We start from the raw sequence: 12,663 nt of genomic DNA, 5'->3' as shown, positions 1-12,663 counted from the left end.
ATAAGTCCCCAAAACACAGAAGTAGGCAAGAACCAGATAATCAAAAGCAGACAAGATCAAGCAGGGCCATATTATGATTAAAATGGAATGGAGGTAAAATCAGAGTGATAATTAGATTAAATAGGCACCCCCCATGAGATGTCATATGTACAGCTATGTGGAAATGATACAGAATACTATCACCTCTTATTCTTTTCCTCTTCCTGGGATTCTTCTCCGCTTTCTACCTCTCAAGCCTTGCCCTAAATGGCATTTACCCCCCTCTGGAGTCCTGCTCCTCATGTGTTCACAGTAATTTGAGCATATTTCTTCAATATAAACTGTGTATATAGCAGCCACCAAGCACTCTCACTAACAGTCATAACCGATACAGTCCCAGGATACAAAATACTACAAAGCCTCCTTTTGCAATCTCAGAGAACATATATTAACTCTAAATCAATCTATAAATAGTGCTGACTTCTTTGCAGCAACACTGGTGATCCTCAGTGTGGTGCCTATGAAGGTCATGGTGCCCACCAATGTGTTTCTTGAAGCCCACCTGCTTCTTCTCCAAAATGCCTCTTCCCCCAAACAAGGAGCTAATTTGGGCCTTCCTCTTCGCACTGGTTAGGGTTGCCAACCTCCAGATACTAGCTGGAGGCCTTCTGCTATTACAACTGATCTCCAGCTGACAGAGATCAGTTCACCTGGAGAAAATGGCCGCTTTGGCAATTGGACTCCATTGCATTGAAGCCCCTCCCCTCCCCAAACCCACCCTTCTCAGGCTCTGCCCCAAAAATCTCCAGGTATTTCCCAACCTGGAGCTGACAACCCTACTCACTGGAGCTAAATTCAGAAGACTAGTTAAGAAGACCAAGGAGGCATCACCGGTGGGTCTGCAGACAGTGCCCAGCTGAAAATAGCTGCCCCATCAAAGCAGGAAATTTAGCTTGAAAGTCCCAACATTTTGTAACTACCTCCATTGGAAGACATTTTTAACTAGTCCTGACTCTCACAGCAGCCATTTTGTGGTGGCATCCACTATCCTTTCTCAAAACTGCAGAGGCCCTGACAGGTTCAACAAGGTTGAGGACCCTGGCTATACATTACCATTGTCTCAATTCTCCTCATCGTGTTATACCAAGTTTTTTTTTAAAGCCAGATGTGAAGATGTTGGAAGGAGTCTTAACAACAGTCCAAATCATCTCTATGCCCACATGTTCCTTATTGGGGGCGTTCATATCCAGCGTGGTGTAGTGGTTAAGAGCGGTGGTTTGGTGCAGTGGACTCAAATCTGGAGAACCGGGTTCAGTTCCCCACTCCTCCACATGAGCGGCGGAAGCTAATCTGATGAACCAGGTTTGTTTCCCCACTCCTACACATAAAGCCATCTAAGTGACCTTGGGCTAATCACAGCTCTCTTAGAGCTCTCTCAGCCCCACCTACCTCAGAGGGTGTCTGTTGTGGGGAGGGGAAGGGAAGGTGATTCTAAGCTGGTTTGATTTTTCCTTAAGTGGTAGAGAAAGTCAGCATATAAAAACCAACTCTTCTTCTTCTTTCCTATCTCTGCCCTCCCCCACTCTCCACTTGTACCAAGGAAATAAAATTTAGGTAGCACATTATTTGATACCAACTTTCTGTAGATAGCACATGACTCTTCTTTCATAGTCTCCTGATGAGGTTGCGACTCTTCTAGTGTGAATTCGTGCAAGTGATTTCCACACACACAGCCTCAATTATAAGCCTTGAGGAAAAATAATGAACCTTATTATTAGGTGGTGGCAGGCCTGTTCTACTAAGCTTCGTTATATTACGACAGTATAACAGGCAAAGATATTTCACACAGCCAGGAGTCCAGTCAATTCAAACTCAGCCAAAAGGACTATTCTCCACAGTGTGATTTTAAACACAGTTGATGCTTGAGGGTGATGTGTGACCTCCCAATCCATGATATTTCCTGAATCTGTGGTAACCTGGTTCTCGGGGTCAGGTGGATAACAAAACTGTTTACAACCTTGGAAGCTAAATTCAATTCACTGATAGTTTCCAGAGAAACATGATCCTATTTCCTTGGCATAAGTAGACACCTGAGCAAAGTGGGGGAGAAGCAAAGATAGGAAGGGGGCGGCGGAGGAGAGTCTACTAACTTCTCCATTGGGGCCCTGCTGGGCTACTGATGAACTCGTTCCTACTGACTAATAACATTCATTCTTGCATATATCTTTGAAGTAAGTCTTTTTAAAATTCACCCTTTGTCCATCAACAAAGATATTTTGAACTGAATCTGGAGACATATGGAGTCTGACGGCAAAGAAAGCCAAGCCAACAACCCCCTAACTGTTACATTATGTTGAAACAACTGGATCTTTATGAGGCTTATTAACATCTCAGTCATTGAATTAGCAGCTCAACAGTCCCGTTTTATGCAGTGACAAACCAGCAGAGTGCTATATTGAGGGCTAAGAATCAAACTCAGAGGCAAGAAGACAACTAATCCCCATGCTCTGGAACTGTGAGTGGATTCCATTTTATTAAACTGTGGCAGAAACAGCCAATGGGGAAGGGTGGCAATCACAATGGTATGTGCTTTACATGTGTGGTCCAATACGGTGGAAGAAGAAGAAGAAGAGGTTTTTATATGCCGACTTTCTCTGCCACTTGAGGGAGAATCAAACCAGCTTACAATCACCTTCCCTTCCCCTTCCCACAACAGACACCCTGTGAGGTAGGTGAGGCTGAGAGAATGACTTGCCCAAGGTCACCCAGCTGGCTTCATGTGTAGGAGTGTGGAACCAAATCCAGTTCACCAAATTAGCCTCCGCCGGTCATGTGGAGGAGTGGGGAATCAAACCCGGTTCTCCAGATCAGACTCCACCGCTCCAAACCACCGTTCTTAACCACTACACCACGCTGGTAGAGCTAAGATAGTAAAAATGGAATGTACCACTTAAGATTGCAGATGGTGGAACATATTTATGAACACACCTTCTGGACCCATGCCCGTCCTGGCTGGTTAAGGTCAGCATGGGGGGCAAGGGCTTTAGGGGACACTGTCAATCTCTCCCTGAGCTCAAGCGTTTTCCTGGGTAGGCTGAAGGACACAATGGTAAAATCGCTCTTGAAGAAACCATCCCTAGACCCTTCTGATCCAGCCAACTACCATCCATTATCTAATCTTCTGTTTCTGGGTAAGGTAGTTGAGAGAGCAGCAGCAGAACAGCTCTAGATGTTCCTGGAGGACGCATTAGTTCTGGATCCATTTCAATCCAGCTTTCGGCCTGGTCATGGGACGGAGACTGTGCTGGTCACCTTCGCAGATGATCTCTGTAGACAGCTGGATCAAGGTGGGTCAGGGCTGCTGTTATTATTAGACCTTTTGGCAGCATTTGACACTGTTGATTATGATCTATTGACCCACTGTCTCGCCGATGCTGGATTCCATGGGACAGTCCTTCAATGGGTGATATCATTTCTCCATGACTGGGGACAGAGGGTGTTGCTAGGGGAAAAGATCTCAACACAATACCCTTTGGTATGTGAAGTCCCTCAGGGGTCCTTCCTCTCCCAAATGCTTTTTAATATCTATATGCATCCCCTTGCCCAGCTAGTCTGGAGTTTCGGGCTGGGGTATCATCAATATGCGGTTGACACCCAGCTGTATATGTTGATAGACGGCTGGCTGGGTATGTCCTGTATACCTTGGCCATGTGCCTGAGGGCTGTGGTGAAATGGTTAAAGCAGAGTCATCTGAAACTGAATCCAGAAAAGATGGAGGTCCTGTGGCTGGGTTGAGGAGGCCCAGGACAGGGGATTCAGCTACCACCCCTTGATGGGGTTCAACTTATCCCAGCTTCCTCCATCAAGGGTTTGGGTGTAGTTCTGGATGCCTACCTTTCTTTGGAAGCCCAGGTCACAAATACTGCCAGGATGACTTTTTTTTCATCTTCACCAAGCAGGCAACTGATACCCTACCTGTCCTGCCCTGATCTGGCTACTGTAATTCATGCAACGGTCACCTCCAGACTAGACTACTGTAACTCGCTCTATGCAATGCTACCTTTGAGGTTTCTCTGGAAACTACAACTGGTCCAGAATGTGGAGGCACAGGTCCTTACAGGGACCTCATGGACAGCATATATACAACCAGTGCTCTGCCTGCTGCACTGGCTCCAGACTGAGTACCCGATTAAGTTCAAGGTTTAGGTCCTGACCTTTAAAGCCCTAAATGGTCCGGGACCATCATATCTGCGGGACCACCTCTCCCAATAATGCCCCCCCCCCAAAGAGTGCTGTGCTCAACTGGAAACCACTTGACTGGTGGTCCCTCGTCCAAGAAATATCTGGCTGTCCTTGACCAAAGCCAGGGCTTTTGCAGCCCTAGCCATGGCCTGGTGGAACTCTCTGTTGAATGAGACCTGGGCCCTGTGGGACTTGGCCCAGTTCCATAGGGCCTGCAAGACAGGGGTGTCCCGCCAGGCCTGTGGTTGAGGGTAGCAACATTTTTTTTACATCATTTGCCCTCCCCTGCTGGACCCTTCTAAAGCGGTATGTCCCCTGCTGTTGGTACAAGTTTGTTAAGAAACAACACCAAAATTTCACCCATAGGAGGATGTTTCCCCTTGGTTAGGTGATAATAATATAAGGGGAATTTTATTGTTAGGGCCCCATATTTAGGTAGTTAGGCTTTATTTTACACTGATATATATGTTTTATGATTATGTCTATAGAATGTATATGAATGTATTGTTGTTAACCACCCTGAGCCTTACTTTGTTGGGAAAGGGCGGGATACAAATAAAACAAACAGACAAATAAATAAATTTGGAGAAGCATGATCTGCATGAGCCCTCTTCACTTTACTTTGTCTTCACTTTAGGTGGGATGTGGGGGAGATGCCCATGAAAAAGTCCCCTAAACTCCACCTCTCATTTTTGGGCAAAATTCCATTGCCTTGCACTGTAATAGAGTCATGCCTTTAGGGGACAAGCATCACAACTGAAGCGCATAATTGCATTGCGTTGTTTGTGATGAAAACTGGGAGGGAGGGACTTGGCACGTCTGGATAACAGATTATTTATCTTATGATTTGTGTCATTTATTTGGAGAAAGGATCTGAAAAAAAATACAAGGCTTTTGAGTTTTTGTGACAGCTTGTTTCTATATACGTTTTTTTTTTTTTTTGCAGATTACATTCTGTAAACTGGATTAACCCACCATCTGCAACAAAGCCAACGATTAAATTGAATTTATTCTTATCTACCTTCTGTGTAAGCACAGCTTGTCAACTTGCGTTCTGCAAAGTTTGGCAGTCAACAACATGTGAGGGCTGGCTGAAACACAAGCAGCTCCCTGTAGTGGATTGGCAAATAACAACAACCCCCCCAAACAGAGTGCAGCATGTATGTATGAAGCCTATGCATGGCATCTGCAGGGTGAGCGATGGAAATGCTACCACCATAAAGAACTTTCAAATGAACTACCTGGACTGAGAAGGTCCCCATTTTGTCTCTGTGGGCATGTTTTTGGCATTAGCATCTCACAAAGTGTTGCCAACCTCCAGGAGGGGCCTGGAGTGACTGATCTCCAGAAAGCACAGATCAGTCCCCTGGAGAAAATGGCTGCTTTAGAAGGTAGATTCTATGGTAGGTTTTATGGCATTATACCTAGGGATGCCAGCCTCCAGGTGGGATCTAGGGGTCCTCTGGAATTACACTTCATCTCCAGACTACAGAGTTCAGTTCCTCTGGATAAAATTAATGGTTTAGAGGTTAGACTCGATGTCATTGTACCTCACTGAGGTCCCTGTCCTCCCCATACCCAAATCTCCAGGAGTTTCTCAGCCGGATCTGACATCCCTACCCCAACCCCCCCCCCCTGCGGTGGTCAGAGGAGATCTGGCAATCCTAATTATTCTTCACTGAGTTCCCTCCACTCACATATCCCAAATTGCCCAGGCTCCACCCCCAAATCGCCAAGAATTTCCCAATTCGGAGTTGGCAACCCTAATCTCACCCTAAACTTTCCTGAAATATGGGAATTATATTTGGCAAACGGCACTGTAGCAGATGACTCCTGAAAGTGAAAAACCAGGTCTGCTAATCAAGGTGGATTGGATCCATGCCATAACCTCTCTCTACCCATGAATTTCCAGCTACAAATTAAAACACAGCCTGTTCCAACAAGAAGATGACAGTAAAGGCTAAACAGACCAGTCCACTCTCCAGCTGAAAGTAATTCCCGCTAAAATATCCCTTCCCCAACAAATGCTTGACATTTGGAACCAGGTAGACAAGCTGCAGACCTCTGCCAGGCCACTTAAGACTCATCTCATCCTGAGGGGAGGACAGGAATGACAGAACCGCCAGTCAGACCACCTTACTGAAGAGGCAAAAACATATATTTAAGCCATCGATTTGCTTGTCACAAGCATGGAAGGCAGCTACCGCAAACATAGTTTTCGGACTTACTGTGGCATACATATTCCTGCTATTTTTGTTGTACATGGGTGGGGGGGTACCTTTTTAACAGAGAGGCAATTCACAACTACAATCACTCAATTGAACAATAATTGAAAGGAGAGGATGTGCAAAACACGCCTCCTCCCCCTTCAGCACACACTACTGGGTCTATTTGTGAGGACAAGGCAGATCATCATCCCCATTGGTCTTTAAGAGTCACGGTGGTGTAGTGGTTAAGAGCAATGGACTCTAATCTGGAGAACCAAGTTTGATTCCCCCCTCCTCCACATGAGTAGCAGATTCTAATCTGGTGAACCAGGTTCGAATTCCCACTCCCCCATATGAGCAGGGGACTCTAATCTGGTGAACCGGGTTTGATTCTCCACTCCTCCATATGAAGACTGCTGGGTGACCTAGGGATAGTCACAGTTCTCTCAGCCCCACCTACCTCACAAGGTGTCTGATGTGGGGAGAGGAAGGGAAAGTGACTGTAAGCCCGTTTGATTCTTCTTAAAAGGAAGAGAAAGCCGCCATATAAAAACCAACTCTTCTTCTTCTAAGGTGAAGAGAGGGACTCTGGCTAGCTCAGCTCTCACATCATACTGCTGATCAGCAAATGGAAAAACTGGCCACCTAATAACTGAGCTGTAGGAGGTGGCCCAGGCTAGCCCGATCTCATCAGATCTTGGAAGATAAGCAGGGTTGGTAATTGGAAGGGGTACCACCAAGGAAGACTTTGCAGAGGAAAGCAATGGGAAACCATCTCTACTTTTCACTTGCGTTGAAGGCCTCTTACTGGGGTTGCCATAAGTTGGCTGCGACTTGAACATATGAACATATGAAGCTGCCTTATACTGAATCAGACCCTTGGTCCATCAAAGTCAGTATGGTCTACTCAGACCGGCAGCAGCTCTCCAGGGTCTCAGGTAGAGGTCTTTCACATCACCTACTTGCCTAGTCCCTTTAACTGGAGATGCTGGCGATTGAACCTGGGGCCTTCTGCATGCCAAGCAGATGCTCTACCACTGAGCCACAGCCCCTTCTGACTTGATGGCATTTTACACACACACAGGTGGTGGCCCAGGCTAGACTGATTTCATCAGATTCTCAGCTGCTGAATGACGGTACAATAAAACTTAAATCCCAACCCTGATCATATTTATTTGGGAAGCAAGTTCCATCTTCAGGATTATGTTAGATTCAGAGCATTAAAAATTCCCTAAGGACAAGAATAATTCCCCTCTCTCTCTCTTGCAAGATGGATGCACAAAGGAGATTTAGACTACAGAACAGTAATCACAGAGCAGATAAAACATCTTACCCAAATGGGGAGTTGGCCAACAGAATAAGGGGCTCAAGGAAGATGCAGAATTATTTGTCTTATTATGAAGAGTCTGGATAAAGATCTGGTTTTGGCACAGCACATCCTTCCTAATTTATGGAATTGGATTGAACTAGATTATCTCCAGGATTTCTCTGCATCCTGGTTGATAGTTTAAGAATTTATACACAATTGTGGCTTATCCCAGACACAATTCTGCCAACCACAACACTACTTTGCATATATAATTGGCTGATCTCAAACCTCAGCTATCCAGTCCTCATGAATTATTGCCATCTACGGAAGCCAGCATTCCAGTCATACATGGCAACCTCTGCTTCTAGACGCCCTCTGCTACCCGTCTTTCTTTTACACTGGAACTGGTCCCAATTAGGTGAGAAGAAATATCCCACAGTAAAAAACCTGGCATCCCAACCTCATAACACCATAAGCCATTCACAACTAGAATCTATCTGTACCCTCAAACTCAGCCCGTCTTTTTTCTCATCAAGCTACGGACTGCAGTGTCCTGGCAATTTAGCTTTGGGATAATTAAAGAGATGGCTTTACTCCTCAGATTTGGCCATGCAGGAATGAATCTGAGTTTATAATGCAAGCTGGAATGTCTGTTAGTACTCAGAGCAGATAAGCATTAAAAAGTAATAACACACGTTGCTTGCATTTTCGCTGTAGCAAAGAAATTTTAAGAAACAGGGAGGAAAAGGCTGGGAGGAACATCTTGGCCAGCTGTAGCATCTTGCTGAGCATTTATGTTGCATGCATACAGCAGGAGTGTGGCCAGAGGCTTTTTATCAGGGACGGCAAGAGTGAGAAAGACATCTTGGCCAGCCATTGCTCTCCCCTTCCTTTTACAGGTATTATCAGGCTTGGGGCTGGCCAGATATTTTATTTTATTTATTTTTTACATTTCTATCCCGCCCCTCCCCGACCAAGACCCAGGGCGGCTCACATCCAATATAATAACAACCATATCCACAGTCAATTTAAAATAATCACAACAATACATATAAATTAACATTAAAATATTGAATAAAAATCCACCGTTACTATCGGACTCAGGTGTCAAATCAAATCATACATAAACCCTCAGTCAGGAGAGACAAGGTGGGTTTGCAAGATGGAACCAAGTTTAACTACACAAAAAGCAGGAATAGGGAGGCCAAGTTTTGATGGAAACAGTTGCTGTCCTCGACCAGAGGCCTGGCAGAACATCTCTGTCTTGTAGGCCCTGCTGAACTGAGCTAAGTCCCGCAAGGCCCTGGTCTCCTTTGACAGAGATAGCTCTTGGGTGCAAGCTGAAGGGTTTTTGGTCCATGGCTAGGGTTGCTAGGTCCCTCTTCGCCACCGGCAGGAGGTTTTTGGGGCGGAGTCTGACGAGGGCGGGGAGGGGAGGGACTTCAATGCCATAGAGTCCAATTGCCAAAGCAGCCATTTTCTCCTTCAATGCACCAGCTCCTGAACCTCGTGTCACTCCAAGACAGCTTGTGCTTGTTTTCTTTGTTAGGGCTTTAATTCCCCCCCCCCAATTATTTAGAATTTCTATTTATCGTTTGCTGTTGAGTTTACTTTGAGTCTGGGGCTGTCTTAGGGCCAAACCAGACGTTGCGTTTTTGGGCAAATTGGTTCTGGGTTCCCCTGATGCCACCTGCTTTTCCAGCACTCATGCATCAGCTGCAGTGGTGACGGACAACTTCCAGTTCTGCCCTCCCTGGTCCCTCCTGATTTCTGGTCCCAAGGTGTGTATCCAACTTACTCGAGAATCCAGCCAATGAGAGGCTGTGGATCCTCGGAAGGCGGGGCGGAGAAAAGGAGTTAGAGGGGGAGAAAAGCAGTCATATAAGGCTTAGGCAGGGTAGAGATAGGGATAAGAATAGGTATCCTGTGCTTGGCAGGTTATTTCAGGGAGATAGTAGGTTGGGAACTCGTGGGAGGATCAAGGCAGGATCCAGAGGTTAGCTAAATGTATCTCCTGAGTCTGACTTCAAGGGTGATTGGACTGTGGAAGCATGGCGGCTGAAAGGTGAAGTCCACACTTCCAGTATTCCTGTCAATGTGGTAAAGGAGGAAAAAACAAAGGGGAAGGGGGAAAAACCTCTGAACAACGAAGGAAAAAAAGTGTGCACAGCACCAGAGGTTACAAGACTTTTATATAACAATCTGCAGCTAATCCAAATACGTAAAATATAGTTATTATTACAAAGGATTCAAAATCAAACAAATAATGTGAACATTAAAATTTCCAAATGGCTAGCCAAAAAAAACAATAATAATCCAAAGGCACATAGAGTACTGTGTTACATGGTTTACAATTGTTCTGTTATGACTTACGGTAACAGTTTCTACTATGTGCCTTTTCCAGATCAAATCACTCTACCTCTGCCACCAGGACAAACAACCTGGTGAGCTCAGTAACCCTGGGGGTATGGGAGACTCTGTACAGATTCTGAAGGGGACTGGGATTCAGTGTAACTGTGTGAAAAAAGATAACAATTTTACACCATCTTACTTTCCAACCAAAATATGCCTTCTAATTCTTCCATGGAAGAGACAATAAACTTACTGTTGTTTTGTTAAAAGAATGTATTGGTGTAGTCCAAAAGGGGAGGGACCAAATATAGTCAGTATTTTATTACGGTCAATTGACCAGTTCCATATAAAATTCAGAGATTTTTAATAGCGCGCAGGTAGTCCTCCACTACCAGAAATAATGCAGTTGAGTTTCCCACATTTGGGGAAATCACTGGGGTCAGCACACCCGAAGTGCAATGGATGAGCCTCACCCTGGGAGCCCCGCCTTGGTGATCGCGGGAGAATGTCCCCTGCCAGGTAAAGGGACAAAATATAAATCACCTTGGAAACTGGTGCTGCCCTCCCCAGATCCACTCGGTAACTTCAGCGAGTTACCCAGCCATCTCAACGTTTAGCCTTACTAACCACTTGCAACCAAATATTTGTTAAATACTATCCTTCACTAGTCACCCTCCTTAATTTTTCCAGAATCCAGGTTTAAAGTCCCTGAGCAGCCCTTATGACTGGGAAAGAAAAATCAGCCTTAGCCATTAAGGGAGGTGACAGAAAAGGGGGATTAAAAAGGAAATTGACTGTCACCGCACGGAATGTCACTTTAAAGATCAGAGAGAGCCCTTTTTGGCTTAGAACTGTGGCATAGTGGGAGGAGGGGCTCCTGCCTTCCACCCCATGCTGTTTTCCGGAGCTGAAATGGTCACAACTGGGAGTTAGTTACATAATTTCGGAGCAGCATGTAGAGTATTCCAAAGTTCTGTGAATAACTCCCTGCCTGGGCCATTTCAGCTTCTGAAAAGGGATGGTGGTGGTGGAGGGTGAGAGGGGGTCGCAGGAGGCCTACCTCTCCCCTCGTTGCAGTTCCAAGTTGAAAGAGGCTCTCTCTCATCTTTAAAATTATATTCCCTGCAGCTGCTGTGTAGATGCAGGGGAAGTGAGGTGGGTCGGGAAACCTACACCCAACTCTTCAAAAAATGTAACATCTACTTTGGCCCTTCGCCAAGGGACAACTGGGGCAGGAGCCCTGGGCCCCCATGCTGGGGGACCCTTGGCAGCCCAAGGCTCCTCGCCTCCCACAAATGGGGTAAAGAAGAACAGCAGGCTCCTGCTGGTACTTCTCACGACCACCCTGTCTAGAGCTTGGACAGCTAGAAGAAGAAGAGTTGGTTTTTATATGCCAACTTTGTCTACCTTTTACGGAAAATCAAACCGGCTTACAATTTCCTTCCCTTCCTCTCCCCACAACAGACACCTGGTGAGGTAGGTGGGACTGAGAGAGTTCGGGGAAGACTGTGACTAGCCCAAGGCTACCCAGCAGGCTTCATGTGGAGGAGTGGGGAAACAAACCCAGTTCACCAGATTCGAGTCCGCCGCTCACGTGGAGGAATGGGGAATCAAACCCGGTTCTCCAGATTAGAGTCCATCGCTCCTAACCACTACAACCATGCTAGCTTGGCGACAGCCACTCACACCTGCCTTATCTGGAGTTTGGGCCACTAGCTCTGTGTCGTCAGCCATTCGCTCCTGCCTTGTCTGGAGCTCCATCAGCCAACTTCTGATGGCAGCTCCTGCCTAACTCCCACAGGGCAAGGGTCCCACAGGGCAGAAGGCCCTGGCTGTCGGGCTCCCTGACTGGAGTTTTGCCCAGGATCCCAGAATTGCTAAGACGATCCATTTTTGGGTCTCTTCAGGGAAGAAAGCAGGATATAAATATTGCAAAGAACCCTTATCATATTCGACATAAAAACAACAACAGCCAGCTGCTCTCAATACCTATTAATCAGTTCTGAAGGCAAGACAGAAAAAACCCAAAACAAAGACCAACAAAATCCTCAGTAGCCTGTAGAAACCCAGCAATGTGCTTGTGAATAAGAGTATAAAGACGAGGCAATCGGATCCTGTGGGCTTGGGTACAGCACGGACCTTTCCACTCCAGATATTACTGTGCCATTCATATTCCACCTGGCCTTTGATTCCGCTTGGGACCATTTTTAGCTGCATGGATTGAGTTAATGACTGACTATTCTTCTCTGTGCTCGTGTGACGCTTTCTGAATGACATCAGCAAATGATTCAATATTTTGAATCAATCTAGAAAGACCAAGCCTTTTCTACTTTCCTTTAGATGAACAAGGTAAAGGCTAAAAAAAAACCCCAAGGGCGATAAATTAAAACAGCAGAAAAAAAGCCTGAAAGAAGCAGGAGAAAAATTAAATGAATATATTTCTTTTTAAATAACTGCCTTGCATGAAGTCTACTGTGACCCGCATTGCCTCCTACGTAAGTGAACTTCACAATAGCTCCCGGGAGCGGCTGGAAACTTTGCAGTACATTTGTTGTGGTGCCTGAAGCACCAGGG

The 12,663-nt window shown here is 45.8% G+C and overlaps 1 protein-coding gene and 1 pseudogene across 2 annotated transcripts in view; both read right to left on the bottom strand.

Moving 5' to 3' along the window:
• Positions 1 to 12,663, bottom strand: part of TENM1 (teneurin transmembrane protein 1) — a 413,249-nt gene that overhangs the window by 229,521 nt on the left and 171,065 nt on the right. The window lies entirely within an intron of this gene.
• Positions 10,462 to 10,616, bottom strand: LOC130486624 (U1 spliceosomal RNA; annotated as a pseudogene).

Source organism: Euleptes europaea, chromosome 13, assembly GCF_029931775.1.
Source record: "Euleptes europaea isolate rEulEur1 chromosome 13, rEulEur1.hap1, whole genome shotgun sequence".
Classification (NCBI taxonomy): Eukaryota; Metazoa; Chordata; class Lepidosauria; order Squamata; family Sphaerodactylidae; genus Euleptes; species Euleptes europaea.
The sequence above is the reverse complement of the archived record's forward strand: the minus strand, read 5'-3'. Positions and strand labels throughout refer to the sequence as shown.